The 16028-nt window shown below is 34.5% G+C and overlaps 1 protein-coding gene across 7 annotated transcripts in view; it reads left to right on the forward strand.

Moving 5' to 3' along the window:
- The window catches only part of LOC123541046 (uncharacterized), a 330808-nt gene that overhangs the window by 68436 nt on the left and 246344 nt on the right, over positions 1–16028 (forward strand). For all 7 annotated transcript variants that reach the window (XM_053544988.1, XM_053545004.1, XM_045326409.2 and 4 more), the window contains exon 2: positions 7711–7790. The gene's annotated coding sequence lies outside the window, so the exon portion shown is untranslated. The remainder of the gene's footprint in view (positions 1–7710; positions 7791–16028) is intronic.

The following is a 16028-nucleotide window of genomic DNA, read 5'->3' on the forward strand; positions in this document are numbered from 1 at the left end:
TGATACAATCTCATTTTCACATTGCACTATGTACCTTCTACATCCTAACAAGAATAAGCTGCATGTGACTATTACACCAAGCTTTTTTTACTTTCATGTATCCATAAAATACAAAGGACGTGGCCTTGAAGATTTTACACAGGCTTAATGAACTGAGCACTGAACATTTTGTAAAACATTTTGCAAACCAGCAGAATCTAAATGGTAAATTTCTTCTCACAAAAATACATTGAGATACATTCATCTATTGTTGACAAAAATACAAGTGCACGGAACTACGCATTTCTAACCGGAAGGTGATGGTACGATGGTGAAAACGCGATGGTACGATGGTGAAACCACGATGGCACGATGGTGATAGCGCGATGGCACGATGGTAAAAACGCGATGGTCCGATGGTGAAACCGCGATGGTACGATGGTGATACTGTGATGGCACGATGGTGAAAACGCGATGATACGATGGTGATAACGCGATGGCACGATGGTGAAAATGCGATGGTACGATGGTGAAACCGCGTTGGCACGATGGTGATAACGCGATGGTACGATGATGAAAACTCGATGACACGATGGTGAAAACGCGAAGGTACGATGGTGAAAACGCGATGGTACGATCATGAAAACGCGATGGCTCGATGGTGAAAACTTCATGGTACGATGATGAAAACGCGATGGTACGATGATACGATGGTGAAAACGCGATGGTACGATGACGAAAACGCAATATAACATTGACATTCCACCATCGTACCATCGCGATTTCATCATCGTGCCATCGCGTTTTCACCATCGTACCATCGTTGTTTCATCATCGTGCCATCGCACCATTGCGTTTTCGTCATCGTACCATCGTACATCGCGGTTTAGGATTCACTAAAAAGTCACGATTGTCCAAACGGAACACCGTAAGTTACTGGGATTCAGTATGATTTTAAAGGACACATATAAATGCATGTACGTCAGTAAAACTAATATGTTCTGTTTCAGCGCAACCCTTTCTTGATTTTTCAACTACTTTAAGTGACTTAATGACAAGTATGAATAATACTATGTGCGTGCTAACTCGGTGGCTAACTTAATGTGAGCAATCTTAAGATTTTATAAGCAAATACAAAAGTATCCTTGGAAGAGTAAAAGTAAGAAATAAATTTGGACTACTACCAATTAAGAAACCAAGCTGCATTTCCTTTATTGCAATAGGATCTTTTGCTCCTTTTCAGTTGCATGAGATGCAATTAAATGCATTTCGCACATAATAAGGCAAACTTTATTTGTTAGTTCATTATATGAAAGAAATGTGAGAAATTGGACAATTCAGTTAGGGTTTTTAGTATCACTTCTTTCTAAAAGCACGAACCACTGTTCATCAGCACGAAAATATTACAAATGGGACATTAATGAATTAGTTATGCTTGCGGCGTGCATTTGTATAATTTCAAATTTTGAATTCTTTACGAGTCACATCGTGTTATCCGGTCACTGTGAGGCACAAGAAACATTGTTAGCATAACGCAAATAAATGTGGAGCTAATAATTGGGGTTTTTATTTGTAGAATACAGTATGCATGGTGCTAGGTCATTTCCATTACACAATTATATACCTACCTGGTATTTCTCTATGCCCGTGTTTGACACCAGTCAAATGGGACAAACCAGTGCCTGTATGGTTATATAATGGGCGGTATGTCATTTCATTTAAATGTCAATTTTCTCTATATAGTTTGTATATCTATATATGTGTAATATGTTACACAATAACATTATATCAAAATTTCAGCTTTAAAAGCGGATCTGGATTTGTTTAAAACTATCGATGGCATACAATATGCATGAATATGACAACTATATCACAGTCACACAAGTTCTTCCAGAATAATGCAATTATGACTGCGGATTACGTATTTAGCAGTGTTTTGACAAGAAGGTTTATTTGCAAGGGAAACTACACGAAGATCAGAAAAATTTAAAACATGCTTACAAAAGACAAAAGCAAGATTTCATTACTATACTTGATCTTAAATGATATACTCGTATATCAACACTCATTCTGTAATTGTATAATCTTAGCTTTTAGGTACCATCTCCAGGCAGTGTCATTTGTTATAGCTGAACCATTCTTAGCGGCCACCTGTTTTAACAACAATTTTTACACGCATCTGTGGTAACTGCTATTCGTCCCAAGTATTTCGTCCCAATAATTGGGATTTGAATCATCCTTTGTTCTCGCATGATAAGATTAACACATTTCTTTCACCCATTATATTTGATTGTTTAGTCAGTTGGTGTAATTCCTTTCCGTTATGCTCAATAAATCTTGAATGGATAACGTAGTTCCCACGTGTCCGTCTGTCAAAACAAGACTGACCAGTTTGTGCGTTAGAAGCTTTGAACATATGCTTTGATTTTATTGTTGTTGCACTCTTCTGGAGGTATAAGCATTTGATGGGGAACACACGCGATCCTGGATTCCAAGGAATGTATTTCCGGATTTATTGCAGCATTATACCGATGATGTTCAATAAAGTACTTTTTTGTTTGTTTTATTTTGAGTGAATAATGAATTCTACAACGAATAAGATGACTCTAACATTTCATTATTATTATCCTTTCTCTATGCTTGTCTCTGCGGTATTAAAATAACTTGTTATATTATAGGTATATACTGATAATAACAATATAATAAAATTTGTGAAAAGATCCTTTGGAAGCATAGAATGCAACCAAGTAACATAATACCGGACTCTTTCCATGGTAGTCACATTCATCAACCAGATATATATAACTGTAAACATGTTTTATGGCAAATAATACTGAAACTATTAACAATTACGTTATATGCTAACTTCATCCCTAATGCACTGGTTTCAATGACAAATTATTTTATATACTTTTATCATCTTAATTGTACCTAATTAAAGTTAACTTCCACCTGACTTCTGATGTATTGTCAGTAACACGTACATAACTAATCTGGAAGGCTACAATTTGTTCTTGAAAGTCCTTATTCCTCTCCTATTGCAATATAAGTTGATTGATAGCACTGTTATTTCACATTTCAGTTTCATTTGGCTCAAGGATTGCTTGCTTCAATTAGATGAAGTACAAATAAATGGATTTCGTGCGCGGTAGAAAATCATTGTTGTTAAAACTACGCTGTGAAACAAGCTCTTATTCATCTTTAGAGAAGTATCAGGACTTATTTGATTAAATGTTATTTGTGTCACTCATTCCAGATATCGAACGTCTTACTGTGTTCTAGAATCACAGTTCTACCGACAATATAGCGTTTGGACGATGTTGCTCAGATGCCTTTGCAAACGAGACCGTTGTTTCGTAAAAGATATAGATACAGTAAACCCTTGAACACTTCTGAATAAGTTTTCATATGCATTGCCTGTATGCCACATCTGTTTACAGACATGTGTTTATATATTGTTGATCACCGTTTACTGCCTAATGGCCAATCTTTTAAATAAGTCTACTTGTCAGGTACGCTTGCTGAAATTCTACAAATATAATAATAAATTCGAACTGAATTGTACAGATATAACATAGAATACTGACGAAATAGGCCAGCTGGTGTATTACCTTCTGCCATGCGTAATTAATGTTTAACGGAGATTACTGTTTCCGCATGTCTGTCTGTCAAAACAAAACTGACCATCGTTCTTTAGTGAAGGCTTTAACACATACCCACTCCAGGCGATCAGTGTCTCTGGTGAGATCGTTGTCATACCTTACTATTTCCTTAAATAACAAGTTGTTTTGGTTTGTTTTGATTTATGTTACAGTTATGTAATAGCGGCCTTACAAAGTTTTTTGTTTTTATTTGGGGTCTTGTCATATAATTAGTGAAGTCTGAATTTGCACTCTACGCTAATAGCAAGATAGAATTTAATTATATTAATATTAGATTCAAAAGGATTATTAATTAAATGATCAAAGTCAGTGATGTTATTCCTCATCGCTACAATAATTTTCATGTAAAAACTCATTTTGCTTGCGATATGAAGCCATATGATATAACTTTCAGTTTTGATATAGCCTTAGGAACAATATGTTTCGTGCTTGTCTGGAACTAGTTTATGAACAACATGTTTCTTTTCGGGTACTGTTTTTGTTCTGTTGCATTATCGAGAAAAATAATTTTCTGTAACTTTGTGTGGATCATTATTCAATTTAATGTATAACATATTAATGCAAAATACAATTTGTTTGCACAAAGGTGCACAAAATATGTGTGTTGCTATGATACTGTACACATCTTGATAAATAGCCATTTCTTCCCGGTTAGGGAAGTTGGTAGCTGAAAGTTTGCTTAAAGCCATTTCTCTGTATAATTGTTCGCAAACTGACTCGGTAATTTCCGTGTGATTACATATTTACGTTTTGCAGTTCGGTATTCTTCGGACTTAAATATAGCTCAACGCTCACATGTCCTTCCGTAAAAAGACGGAGAATGCCGGAATCGGATACGGAGAATACACATTTTGTCGATTGTCATTACAGGTGCACTACCTCAATAGTATTCTAGCCAAAAATAAATTTCTATCAGGTGTAACGTTAAAATGTTGAAAAACCGAGCCGGAAACTTCAGGTTATTTCGAAGAAAAACGACGTTTAGGGTTTTAGAGCATATTTAAAAATAACTGTGCATTAAGTTACAAAAACATGTAGGCCAATATAATCAAAAAAGTAAATGCTTCGAAATATTTGGAAGTATGTTGATATGACGCTTTTACGGCTGAAAACACGGACGTCATTGTTAATCCAATATAAATAAGGTCTCTTACATACATTTCATTAATAACAATATCATCACATATCAATATGAAATGAAATTAATGTATCTTTATGAAACATCAGTAGGAGATTGGATATAATGTTAGTTATTTCTTTCAGCGCTCTTTCTTTACGGGAGCACGAAAATTGTATGTTCGCCTTATCACTCAACACTCGTATTATTATCTTGGACGGGATGTCAGGAAAATTAAGTACACTACTGATTTAACACGCACCTAATCAAGAATATACATCCGGAAATTGAAATCACATCAATTGCTCGATTCAGATAACGTTATGAGGAATCTGGAAAACACGGAACTGAAGTTCTGTAGAGAGCTACCGATTAGATGGAGATTTATTGCTTATGAAATGAACAAGTTGGCATTTCCTATAACTTAGCTGAATCAAACAAGAAACACGGTTATTTTTTAATACAAAATGTGATGACACGTATTTATCTGAACGGTTATGCTCGAGAAAGATAATTCGACATATATACTTTATTTTGCTAAATAATCCAAAATGATGTTTAGTGTTCAGCCCGTTAACAGTTGGACACTACGCTTCCCTCTTTGATTGTGTCTGACGGAGGAAGGGGAGGACGCTGTGATAAGCAGTTCTTAAATCCCACCTGAACTGAACTGTTTTGATTTCTGTCTTCTGGTCTGTTTCTCTTGATGCTCTGCCTTCCGCAAGTTTTGGTTCTTGAGGTTTGCTTTTAATATAATTACACAGGAGCATTTTTATCTATTACATGCCATGCCTTTTGTTTCCATTGCGTGTGTTAGAGATTCACCTGGAGGGGATTTCTTTTATTTACACTGTCCCGTGACTTTGGGACATGGTGGAGGTAAGAGTGAGGCTGGGTGCGCACCATAAACCGGTTACATGTTTGTTTGTTTGTCCTCTTGTGTTTGCTTTGTATGTGTATGTGTTAGAAGTGTGCACATCTGCGTGCTGTGGGTTTCGTGTTTGGGAGGCTGCGTATTTGGAACGAGGCATTCCTTGTTTGATATTTATCCTTGTTTTTGTGCAGCATTTCTCTTAGAAATAGGGTTAAATTAGTCATATAGTACAGTACATAAAAGAATATAAGTTTTTTTCCCATATGTAGAATAAGTACATCATCACACATACATAATATAGATATATTAAACAAAGTCGCAATGACGATATTGATATATATTCTTACTGCTATATACTTTTGAGACGATGATCTATAATTAATCATAAGTAGTTGCAGTTCTGTGAGACAAATTGATGTAACGTGCTAAGTGTTTTAGTATATACATTTATCAACGCTTGGTCTAACATAGTAAAATCGTTTACTGTAATTTTTCTAATATCATTGTGACGAGGACATATAAGTATGGAATGGTATTTGTCTTCTAAATCATGTGTATTACACTATGAACAAAAACGCTCATTTCTAACGACCCTATTTATACCGTATTTATTCTAACATACTCGGCAGTATATCTTAATATGCTTCATATGCAAACAAGCCTTAAGACCTGTATACAAAGTTAAAACAAATGCCTGTCATAGGATTCATTTAACCGCCGAGATATGTGAATTGTCATACCTTATTATTGGTGAGAAACAAACAAAACAAAATATACCCAAAGATGATATTATCCAAATAAAAACAATACGACACTTTAAACGGAACAAATTTACTTTTTTTATTCAAGAAACTTATTTTAATTTGTGTTGCCTCTTAATATTGTTGTTTCCATCTGGTGAACTCATTGTACCGAAATTAATAAGATAAATTGTTTTTATCAGAAAGAGAGCACATTTGCATGACTTGTCAGTTATGCAATTACCATTATACCCTGTTGCCTATAACTGAACAAACATGCATATGTGTCAATATAAAAGAAAAAACATCCCATCAAGACAGTTCTAGTTTCTTTTAGAATTGTTTTGCAGAAATGTAACCTGTTGCTTTTTCACCCACATATGTGAATGCGTATGTCATAAGTTTCTCGTAGTTTTCACGTACGACCAGAAAAGAAATCTAATTTTGGCAGGTATTACTTCATGATGTTACTAATGAATAGATAATGGTTTGGCGTACCACATAATGAGAATATCAGACAAATACACCGGAAGTGCAATATTTATGATAGTTTAAATGCATGTTCTGTCTCTGTTTAACCTTGTAACATGCAACTGTACTGATCGAACTTTTAATATCAGTGGAAACTTAGATCCTTGAATAGTTATTGCATAAACTCTGCCTATTGAAATATTGATTTTAGATTTTCCGCCAAGATTTATAATTCCATTCGCAGCAGTTTCACGTCCGCCAATTTCATAAGGTGATTGGGATGTAAGCTCTTTATGAGAATATTGATGACGGTTAATTCTATGGAATAAAATAATGGACATCACTAAATATGCCTTCTAATGAGTGCCAGGATCACATTGTTTTCAGTCAAAAAGTCATGGATAGAATTTTCTTTGTTCAAACGTATTATGACCTAATTGACTAGACTTGTTTTCATTTACATAAATATTTAAAGTTAAAAAAGATTTATTGGATATATCACGTATACAACTTTTTTTCAAACACAGGTAAAAAGACATACATTAATGTATACAGATAGTTCTAACGGTTGCAACCTGATAATGTTATTATAATCTTTACTAAATCGTTTCACGTTAACTGCTTTAAGACAATTTGTATTGAGGATCCGATTTATAAAACAACAGACTGTGCTAGAATGTCTTGCACAGCTCAATTGTTTAACATTTTGTGTGTCTTGAATTTCAGCATCTTCTAGATTCCAATTGATTCTCAGGGGCCATCTTATGAGATGTTAATTCAAAACAAATTCGTAATTGAACTCTTATGGATTTATTACGTAGTTGACATATTAAATTATATATCAGATATGCTCATTTCTACTTGCAGATTCCTGCCGACAAGGTAGCATTCATTCAGAACGAAATGACAGTATCAGATAAATTACTAGCAATTGTCTTACTCGTAAGGTAAGCTACATTTTTAGATTTTCAAAATGTAATTGTCAGAGCAAAAAAATTATGCTGTTTTTTTTTTACCAAGGACGGTTATATCTATGTCGGTTCACGTCCTTGCTTTAAGTCAAACCGGAATGTTTGTCGGTTCGGATTGCAGTTAAGATACCACATGTGTGTGAGAGGAAAATACAAAAAGGTGACAGTAATATATAAGAATAAACAACGTGCAGAAACGTATAAAAGGCACCTCCTATTACAGAACTTTTAAAGTAAGGAAGAAATATGATTGCATTCAGATAATATACCTTCCTCCAATCATTAGGATAGCCCAGTAGCAATGAAACCCTGTCTATAAACAATGTTTGGTAGCATTTAAGAACGTTTCTACATGTAAAATAATGCGGCCTGTCTAATACATGATTAAGGTCATAATATGCCGTTTTTCACTGGGGCACAAAAGATTATATACATATTTATACATTAGTGTCCAAATACACATAATACAAACGTACAGTATTACAAGCTATATATACTTTTTGTGCTTTATCAGTTATGTCAGCCCGTTCTTAACAATGTACAGTAATGAATGCTGGTGTGCTATTTTTCGGTGCATTTGAAACATTCCATCGTACGCGTTTTGATACAGTTTCAATCCAGTTTCCTTACAATAATGGTGTTATCACTGTTAAATTATGTCGGGGATGTTTATTTGTTCAGTGTTAAATTACTAGATATTATTCACAACAATTTTTCTTCAATAATAAACTTAAATATATAATATGAAATCTATCTGTAGTGTGTCCTAAAACCCATACTGCCCCACTTTCGTTGAAATGGCCTTTACTCTTACAAAAATTCGGTTGTTTTTGTTTATGAAAGAGTTACTCAATAATAGTATATCATTGGAAGGCATTATATAAGAAGTCGAAATAACGAAAAACGACGCAATTCATTTATTCTACTTTTATTTCCGATAATTGTGGAAGATAATATGTCATTACCATTAATAGGGCATTTGTATGAGTCTGTTTTAACGATAACGATTGAAAGCAACTTTCATTAATTTGTGTTTATTCTAGGAATACACTGATTTATTACGACAACGCAATCATTTCTTCGTGTTATTCATGCAAAGTACACAAAAATGGGTTGTCACAAAAATACTGGTAAATTATTGTAATTATTGTTTATGGGTTTATCTTTTCCTCTTTATAATCTATTAATAAGGTACAAATTGCTATGCTCTTAACGACTGTAAAATTGTAAACATCAAAGGCAATTTGAGTACTACGGTAAGCTATCTAATCGTTATGTAAGTGTTTAAAGACCTACATAAAATAACGCTCAACATACGGTACCATTAAAGTACTGAATAATAAGATACATAAACTTCACATACAGAATGTATTCTGTCATGTAATTGAACGTAATCAGACTAAGTATACATTATCTTTTGCTGCTTACCTTATTCTAGACAGTTTCGATTTAAAAGCTACTCGCCCAGAGTTCAGGTGAAAATCTTCAACATGTTCATTTCCAGCAAGTTTGGCATAAAATTTGTATTTGACACTGAAAAATGATAAAGTGGTCGTAAATAAAGTTAGATATTGATAAAAATGCAAGAAGAATGTAAATTTTCTGCATTATTTCAAAAGTGTTGCAACGGTTTACTATCTGCTACATAGTATTTTGGTTATCATTATTCAGAATATCTTGCAAAAATCTTATGTCAAAAAGTTTGTATCACTAGTCCATTTCAGAGTTCTCACATTGTTTGGATTTTTGAGAGAAATTATTTTTCGCCTAGTCCCTTTAATGACTTGCACCTGGTATTCATGTCCAAAGCTAATTACTACGTTCAAGATTGTCTGTCCGTACCAAAGGTCATTCTATGTTTATTGGAACTCATCTCTTTGTATATTCCTGTATAAATAAATAGCATCTGGTATTCTAAAACAATAAAACCTGCGTTTACTTGTTCCAGTGATTGTTAGAAATTATTTTCTAGCCATAAATCATTTGAGCCACGCCATGAGAAAACCAACATAGTGGGTTTGCGACCAGCATGGATCCAGACCAGCCTGCGCATCCGCGCAGTCTGGTCAGGACCCATACTGTTCGCTAACAGTTTCTCCAATTCCAATAGGCTTTAAAAGCGAACAGCATGGATCCTGACCAGACTGCGCGGATGCACAGGCTAGTCTGGATCCATGCTGGTCGCAAACCCACTATGTTGGTTTGCTCATGGCACGGCTCATTTATGATTTAGATAGCTGGATATACTATTTCTGTGGACCTTCCACTTTTCTTTTTCACATTTTCCTGTTACTTCTCTTTTCAAACAGAAGAAGAGAATTATAAATTTTTCTTCCGTTTTTTCCCTGCTTTTTGTTGGGTTTAACGTCATACCGACACAATTCTAGGTCGTATGGCGACTTCCCAGGTACTGATGATAGCTGCCCCTCCGTGCATTATTTCATCACATATGGACACCTGGGTAGAACCACCGACCTCCAATAAGCCAACCGGATGGCTTTCTCACATGAAGAATTCAATGCCCCGAGCGAGTCTCGAACCCACAACGGCGAGGGGCAAGTGATTTTCAGTCAGCGATCTTATCCCTTCGGCCACGGAAACCTCCATTTCTTCTGCACTTTCTATAAAATGTAATTTGTATCAACACTTTGTAAGAAATTGATACACTGATGTTTGAATTTGAAGAAAGTTTAAATCATTTAGGAGTCAATAGAGAGGATACATGCAATGCAAAACACTTCAAAGCGAAAAGCTATATTCAGCATGATGAGGACCTGCGGATAGCGGGATACCTCAGTAAACAGAAAGTAAAGAATATCGTCATAATATAAATTGTATGTGCGCACCGATGATTTTCCTCTCGCATAATTTGATTCTAATCAATATGTTCCAGACAATGCATTATTATGAAATAAAGAGGGGAAAATGTAAATGTTCACCATGGAAACTTATCATTTGTTTTAACAGATTTTCAGACAGATGTGACTTTTTCTCTAGAATTGTTTTTTTCTGGGCTAAACAAGTAAGAATGAGTTACAAGTAACAATACCACATACATTACATAAATAAATTAAATATTACAGACCCTCCCATTTTAAACAGTCTCCGTTCCAAAATGCACACCTGGGATTTGGTTGTTTGACATGGAGACTTCTCAGACACTGCACATACCCTCCGAGGTCAAATTAATGGATATTAAACTCCTCTGTGTGTTGCATCTCCTCTGTATGATGTCTGGGTTAAAACTTTTGGGGATTTCATTTAAAGTATCTTGAATATTTAATTCGATGACTACAACATTGTCTTTTCACATTTTCAGTCATAATCAGTGTCTGCCATTGATTATTAAGATTTTATAAGACGCTTTGATTTTATCAGTATTGTTTCTTTAAAGTGATGTTAGACGTCTGCGTTATTGCCAGGTATTCCAACTCGGGGGTATTGATATTTGTGTTAGCAGATATAATGAGGGACAGAAGACTAAATGTAATGTATTGTCCGCTCCTATATCTCACTTTTATTTGTTTATTTACTTTTATTCCGTGTTAAATATCATTGAAATAAATTTTGTTTTTCTACGAGAAGTTAAAACAAGAGAGAAAATTTAAACTTAAAAGCTTATTGTTACAGTTACATAATAATGTAATAAACATAAACATAAAATCTCTGTGTATGTGTTATTCATCCGTAGAAAGCTATTTCAATCAATCATGTTTCATTTAAAACGACACTTCAGGGTATTCATTGTGATGTTTTCGCATTATTTCGAATTATTGAAAAGTGAAGTAATTCGTGCTTAGGGGCTTTAGTTTTCTCGTTTATTTTCCATGAACGATATGTAAGTAGAAAATGAATTGATTGTAAAGGCACTATTTTAAACATGAAGTTTAATTTTCTCTCGCGAATTAGACAGAGAACTTTTAGTTTTAGATGTTTTGCTTAGATGTTTTAAAACGTACAAAATTATGCATACAATTGTATGTTTTCATGAATTCATTTATATGATATAGTGAAAGTGATGTTAAATTTACTAGGCGTTCTATGGACCTATCAGCAATAAGATGATTATTTTTCTTAAATAAAAATTCCATGAACGGATATTAGTTAAAAGTATCTGTGTTATATGAAGCTTAAAAAGTCCTCAAGTATGCACTTAGGTTTTAGATTGAGCCGCGCCATGAGAAAACCAACAAAGTGCGTTTGCGACCAGCATGGATCCAGACCAGCCTGCGCATCCGCGCAGTCTGGTTAGGATCCATGCTGTTCGCTAACAGTTTCTTTAATTGCAATAGTCTTTGGAAGCGAACAGCATGGATCCTGAAGAAACAACTCTTTCTTTCTATGATTTGGTGCTGTTTGATTTTTTCTCAAAACGTAAGGCTAGGCGTTAATAAAATTCAATGTAGAATGCTACAAATGCAATATTCGTTTTTGTCCTGAAAAATCAAAATCACCTTTTACATACAGAGTCAGTTCTACTATTGTCCCCATCACTTAACATTCATCATAGTTAGCGTTTGCAAAACTTTTACAATTAATTTAGTTTGGTTTCATACAACTCTTGGCCCCTTTGCGTTTACGAACTATCAACGGAACCGCCGTACTAGTGTAACATGTTAACAAGGTTGACTTTTTAAAAGGCTTGAATGTCGCCCGATTAGTTCTTTGTGTGGGATGAAAGAAACAAATAGAAGTTACACTGTTCCTTTCCGCCTCATTGAGCACTTTTTCTTCTTTTGTTTATTTCCGCACCAATGAACACTTTTTGTTCATTAATGATAGCGATAATCTGTTTACCGTACCTAGTTTGGTCCCCGATTCAACATGGAGGATTATGGAGGAAAATCTGTGCTTTGAAAGACCCGTTTCTACTGGTTACTTTTCAAGAAGCCAGTTGTCTTTTATGTTTCATTGTGCTTCGCTGCCGGATTGTGTAACGGATGGAGGGACTGAAAGCCATGTACTTCCTGTTTTTGGGAGTGTTTAGCAAGTTTTTATTCTAAAGTCCTATTGTAATCTCGCCGAGGCGAGCCGGCAGTAATATGTTTGTCGCATTTTTTTTTCTTTTCGCTCCATTAGAGTCTCTTTAAGAAGCGACATATGATTTCCATTTTACACAAACCCAGACATTTCATTACAATAAAATATACAAAGGGGCGAAAAATGTAAATGTTCCACTATAGACATTCATTACTACTAGCAATAGATTTTGCAGACACTGTAAAGATAACTTTTCGATTTGGTTTTCTAATATGTATAAGGATTTTATCCCGTTATGGACATTGTATGACACAATTAAAGTATTTTAAAAACCAGAATACTTATCAAGTATTTAACTGTTCGCCAACCAATTTACGCATATCACTTCTCCTTCTACATGTAATAAACTAATCACTGCCTTGCAGTATGGTCTAAATTTCTTTATATTATTGTTTATAAGGGGAGATTAAAAAACGAAACTTACAGCTTACAGATTTATTGTGTTAGAGATGTTCTTCTATACCAATATAATATTCATTAGCAGAACATTTGCATGAGTCGGTCTTTACGACATGAAGAAAGCTATTTAATTTATGAATTAAAGCTTTATTGTTTTTATTGAAAAGTTCTGATTTATTATGACGGGTTTATCGTTTCATCGTAATGACTTCGCCTAATATACTGGGACATCCAGTGATTTCATTTGACATGCAACATAAATTAGAATAAACGTATTCAACTGAAGATACATTAAGCAGATATTTTTTTCTGACAAACTAAAAACGGAAAGGCATATTCTAATCTCTGGCCTGGCCTGGCCCGGCCCGATGAGCCCAATTTTCGACTGGGCCGGGTCAGGCCAGGCCAGGCCAGGCCAGATTTTATTGTACATAGAGAAATGAATGGCATAAAATCTAAATATACAATTACACTATTAACATGTATTGTTTACTTGCTGCATGTCAAACAAAATGAGAAACCAGTCCTCTGGAGAATCATTAATTAGCCGTCATTCATCTTATTTGAAATACAGATTTGCACTGAAGAAAATGGTGTAACTAAATGATAACTACCCATTTTTTCTGTGATCAAATTATTTACAGTCAACTTTAACACTTGGTTTTAAAACTAATGGCTAATTTCATTGATAAGTTTACCTGCTGCAATATAACTGAATTTTTGCATGTAGTGAATGCATCTCTTTGGGAATTGTAATTACAGATTGTGTCCCTACTATCCTTAGCTGACTTTTTAACTGTTCAGTTGAACTTTTAATGTGTGTTTGGTTTAGTTAAGCTGATGTTCAATTTATGGAAGAGTAATAAAAATAATATTCATTGTGGGACCTCTAACTCATTGTCAGGGTGTTGGCATTTTAGAATATTGATATTTTTCTTGCACAAAAAAATAATGGTGCATTGTGTTTATGTTATTTCTAAGTGATATATTTAATGCTAAAAGATGCTCTTGAGCCTGTTTCACAAAACTTTGTAGGATTTTTTCCACATACTAAGATCAATATCAAAACAATCTTACAAAAATATTCAGTATGTGTATAACCTAAACTACAAAATTTATTTATCGCTTCCCCGCACCATACTATCCCAGGTAGCATTATTTTAGAAATTGAAAGTTGTTGTCCGTTAGTATTGACAGGTGCCAGTCTTTAATCTTCGCCAATATTTTCGGGCGTTTTCTTTATTTTACACCATATTTGTAACCTGAAAATATCTAAATTGACCAAAATAACATGCAAAGTTTACCAATGGCACAGTAGCGTAGTGATAAGTTCTCCGACTTTCACACATGATACCGTGGGTTCGATTTCAATCCAGATTGTTTTCATTAAATCAATATAATGTCATTTTATTGATACTGGTTTTATTCTTACAACATTTTATGGTAATAACTTTTATGCAGAAGAATGTCAAATACTTGTGTATTTCTTTCAATAAATGAACAGTAAATCACGATAAGTGACAATTTTCCTGCATTCTAAGTTTACAGATGAAATTTTTAAAAAATGATAATGAAAATGGTCTAACAGGTGTTTCGAACTTACAGTCCCGAGATTGGTAGCTGAACGTTTTGTCAGCACAACTATATCTGCATGTACGACCTGGCGGTAAAGAAATGTTTATATTTTATTTGGTTTTCAATATTTATATTTTATTTAAGTTTGGGCACCGAAATTTTTTTTACGGAAGCATACGGAATATTCTTGAGTGCTAGTTCAATAATTTCGGACAATACTAAATAATCCTCAATAGACAAAATAATAAAAATTAGTTAGGTTATTCAATTGGGGGAAAACCAAACCACCAGTCAAGAGTCAATTGAGGTGGAGATCCCCTAAAAATAGTCATAACAATTAATCAGGCATCACCTTTGAATTAGACATAATAGTTATGTTAGCTACAGGCTTATTCCCAGGTGTATAATTTTACAGAGTGGGAATTCAAAATGTATTTATATAATGTCTGAAATATCCAAGGCATACACTTATTTGTGGAATGGAATGAGATACTTATTCCATTCCATTCCATTTCACTATCTCCTTCCATTCCATTCCATTCCAAAACATACTGATTTGTTTACATCTTTAGGTCATATCTCATTGCCATTTGTAACAGACTGACAAACCAAAGTTCAACTTTAGGTAGAATTGGTTCATTAAACTGTTGGACAATCTCAAGGGATATCTCTTGCAGAAATTTATCTCACAGTTATTGTCTTATTGTTATATTTGAAATTATTCAGATGGCTATGTTATTGTTGTTTTGCTAGAAATAACAAGGTCATTAGGTCTTTAGATTCTTTTTCGGTCTGATTTTGTTTGATTAAGGAGGAAGAGTGTGGGGGGTGGGGTGGAATAGGGATCGAGTGATATCAGAATGGATTATTTGTTTTGCTTTGAAACATTAAAAAATAGGGCCAAGTTATTTATTCTGATGTTCATTTGGAGTGCTGGTCCCTCATGGGGGGACGTGGGTTCAATTCCGAATCCGAGTCGTAGCATTTCCCATGGCATTTAGTCAGGGTGTTCCTTCACCCCCTACCTCTGTTCCAGTAAGGGAAATGGTGCACCAAGTACTGGTAAACTGCGGTAGCTTGCCCAGAAACGGTATGTCACTAAACTAATCGTCTTGATATGAATGAAAAAAAGTTGAATCAGGGCGTTAAACTCCAAAACACAAACCGCAACTCATTTGGATCCAATTCAGTTTGAACTTA

This window comes from Mercenaria mercenaria, chromosome 1, assembly GCF_021730395.1.
Source record: "Mercenaria mercenaria strain notata chromosome 1, MADL_Memer_1, whole genome shotgun sequence".
Taxonomy (NCBI): Eukaryota; Metazoa; Mollusca; class Bivalvia; order Venerida; family Veneridae; genus Mercenaria; species Mercenaria mercenaria.